This window comes from Gymnodraco acuticeps, unplaced genomic scaffold, assembly GCF_902827175.1.
Source record: "Gymnodraco acuticeps unplaced genomic scaffold, fGymAcu1.1, whole genome shotgun sequence".
Taxonomy (NCBI): Eukaryota; Metazoa; Chordata; class Actinopteri; order Perciformes; family Bathydraconidae; genus Gymnodraco; species Gymnodraco acuticeps.
The window spans coordinates 9176-12500 of record NW_022990697.1 but is presented as its reverse complement, the minus strand read 5'-3'; the positions used below and the strand labels follow the sequence as shown (position 1 = coordinate 12500).

The 3325-nt window shown below is 36.2% G+C and overlaps 1 long non-coding RNA gene across 1 annotated transcript in view; it reads left to right on the top strand.

Moving 5' to 3' along the window:
* LOC117555705 overlaps positions 1–2322 on the top strand; it is a 3520-nt gene extending 1198 nt beyond the window's left edge. The window contains exons 2-4 of the long non-coding RNA XR_004570441.1: positions 212–314; positions 410–483; positions 2119–2322. This is a non-coding gene — a long non-coding RNA (uncharacterized LOC117555705). The remainder of the gene's footprint in view (positions 1–211; positions 315–409; positions 484–2118) is intronic.
* The last annotated feature ends 1003 nt before the right edge of the window (positions 2323–3325 follow it).

Sequence of the window (3325 nt, the reverse complement as noted above, 5' to 3'; positions counted from 1 at the left end):
TAACGTTGAAATACGGCACTAAAGAGGTACCCAGTGCTTTAAGAATGAACAACAAAGGGTTGTGACCAAGCGTACGTATGTGAAGATTTTGGAGTGAACATGATGAACGTCCTGCAAAATAACTCTATAATGTGTTTGAGTGTGATTTGGTCCTAGAGAAAAAGTGCAGCTACTTTATAAGAAGCTACATCATGTTTTTTGTTGCATGTAGAGATTTGGACCACCAGATCAAGAGTACTACTATAAGAAGTCTGATGACACTCAACCAGATGATCCTGAGTTCTCAAAGCAGACAGACGCAGTGGATATCAAAGGTAATGTCTTATTATTGGATTATTTCAAGTACCACAGAGGTATTTTTAATCCAGGAGGGGGAAGTTTTAGTAGTAATGTCTTCTGCTCTCTGTAGGAACGGCTGACAGAGCTAGAGGAAGAAGGAGAGATACTCATGGTAACACGAGGAAGGGTGACCTAGACCTAAAGGTGAGATTCAACAGACAATAAGAAGGTGATAATGAGTGAAAAAAGTAATTTTTAATGTTATTTGTAAAGGTGCAGAAGCCTATTTCAAAGATATCTCAAATAATGTATGCACTGTAATTTCCCAACGTAAACATAACAGTCTGCAATGAAATGGTTGTCTCCCGTGTGCTCCATTTCCTCCATGGCGCACCGGTAACTTTCTCAACCAAAAAAAATAAAAAAGTCAGACTTTTTTTTTCTCCCTTTAGGGGCTCCGTACTTTCATGATACACACACGTTTTGTTTAGCATAATCTCCACATATCAACACCACTTAAGCTTAAATGCAATCACCAGAAGTAAAAAGCTAAGGCTATAAACAAACTACATCACGTTTGCATGGCAACACATAACCACTGCTAAAGGCGGTCTCATGTCACTTGTAACCAACCGCCGTTTTTTCTGACACATAGATGCTTCTGATATACACAAGTGGAGTATTTACTGATGTATTTCATGTCAGGGAACACAATTGGAAGATCTCTCAAGCTTGTGTTAAGCATAGACCTTATTTCACCATAAACATTTTCAAAAACTGTTGACATCGAGACCAGGGAACGGAGGCTATAAAAGGTTATGTGAGGACTTGTTTCTGCACCACTCTATTGAAGTGAGAGTGTTATGTACTGATGTCAAATGTGATGTTGCCCTTTTTCATATGCAATGAGTGTGGGTCCTGCGGTGGGGGAATGGAGAGAGGAGGATGGTCTCCTGCTATCACATGTGAATGATGTATGTGCAGAGTATATCTGAAATTGAATATATTTGTTGAGGGTCTAAGGATAGAGGGTGTCGTTTTTCTCATACTGATATTCTGAAAAATCTGTGTTGTTGTATTTGCTGTAAAGTGTCTCTACTGTAGGCTATTTTTATTATATGTACAGCACTTTGGCTCAACCAAAAATCGTTTATAAATGTGCTATATAAATAAAACTTGATTTGATTTGTTACATATTAGAAGTTTAGATTTTTTTATTTGATTTTGGATTTGTGAATGGGAGAAGTAGTAGATGGAAAAAATACCAAACACTAATTATTCAAAGTAGAGTATTTCATTTTATATACGGTAATACTAAGGAGGCATAGGCCTACAGTATATGATGATATAATGTTTGACATTATTGATATTAAAAAAGTGATTTGTTTTCCATGTCATTTGTGTGTTTTTCTTATCAGAAAGTGAAGTTATTTATTTGTAAGCTCCAAATTCCCTCAACGGCCTTTGTGCCCTGGCATGTGGCCTTTGCGCCCTGAAAACATTTGTGACACCAAAGGCCAAATGGCCTTGCCCCTAACATGACGAAAATCCAAGCCTGGTGTATAGTTAAAACAAATGCAAATACAATTAGTTTTAAAAATCAAAATCATATGCAATAAACCAACTTTTATTACCGACTTATAATTCCCAAAACCATTATCTTTTCTTTAAACATAAACAAGTGATGATGTTGCCTGAACATAACTACATTTTAAAATTGTATTCCACAATACAACATATGTCAGTGAATGCCTAAATTGTTTTAACCGGTCATTTACAATGCACACTCTTGTTGCTGCTAACAAAATCTAATTTAATATGTTTGTGTGCGTTGTGTAGGATCATTGATAAGTGCAATCTGAGGAAAGCACCACCACTACATAAGGGGAGGCTCGGCAATCACATCTTTGTCAAGTCATATTGAAATTTGTGAAAAATATGTCCTAGGAGTGATTGTATTATTATTTTCTTGAGAAGATAATGTCATGTCAGTCCACTTGTAAATGTTTTTACATATGAAATAAAGATACAATGTATAATGTATTATTTGTATTATTATTACTCATATTGCCCAAATGAAGGCTCAAAATCGAGAATAAGCTCTTAAACTTATTCTGCAATGTAAAGAAGAAACCAAAAGTGATTTGATCAAGCTGATGATTTTAAGAGAATAACCTTTATTTTCAGTATATATTTAAAATAATGTGTTATTTAAACACTGATTGTTTTTTGTATTGTAAGCAGGACAGTGAGTGTGTCAATGCATTCGTAGTAAGGAGCTGTGGCACTCTGTCTCAGTGGCAGGATTGTAGGCATGACAAGCAGAAGAATATTGGATTGGACAACAGGAATATATGTTGTTGTTTTATTGTAAAAGATACATTTAAATATCAGTTGGATTTGTGTTGATGTCATCATATTTATGTCATCTGAATACATTCCGAATCCTGTTGGCTTGATCCTTTGGAGTCATGATGTCATCCGCACATTTAGAATGCTGTTTACTTTGATGCGTGGTATGAACTCACGATGATGTCACATTCCATCTTCCAGCCTACGAGAGTAAACCGTTTCTATCACATTTGGTTACATTCAGTTCAGTGTAGGACAAAATAATCCACTTAAAATCGACTCAATTTAGAGAGCATTAGAGAACCTTTTACAGGAAAAATGTCTCAAACATTTCAGGTAGAGAACAAATACATAATCGCAAGCCAGACCGCTAACTCCCTAGTATTGGACTTTATTGGAGAAGGAGGATTTGACGATGTCGACAAAACGTGCACAGGATTACCAAAGAGGCCAGATGGTTTCTGTCAAGATCCTCCTATCACATCTTGTAGGAAAAGCTCACAGAAAGATCAACCCATTACTTCCATTGCTCACAATTCTGAAACATTTCAGGTAGAGAAAGAAGACATAATCTCCAGCAAGTCTGCAGACTACCGAGTATTGGACTTTATTGGAGAAGGAGGATTTGGCAAGGTTGCAAAATGTGTCAACCTAAAAACCTCAGAGATTATAGCCATTAAGATTCACAAAGACA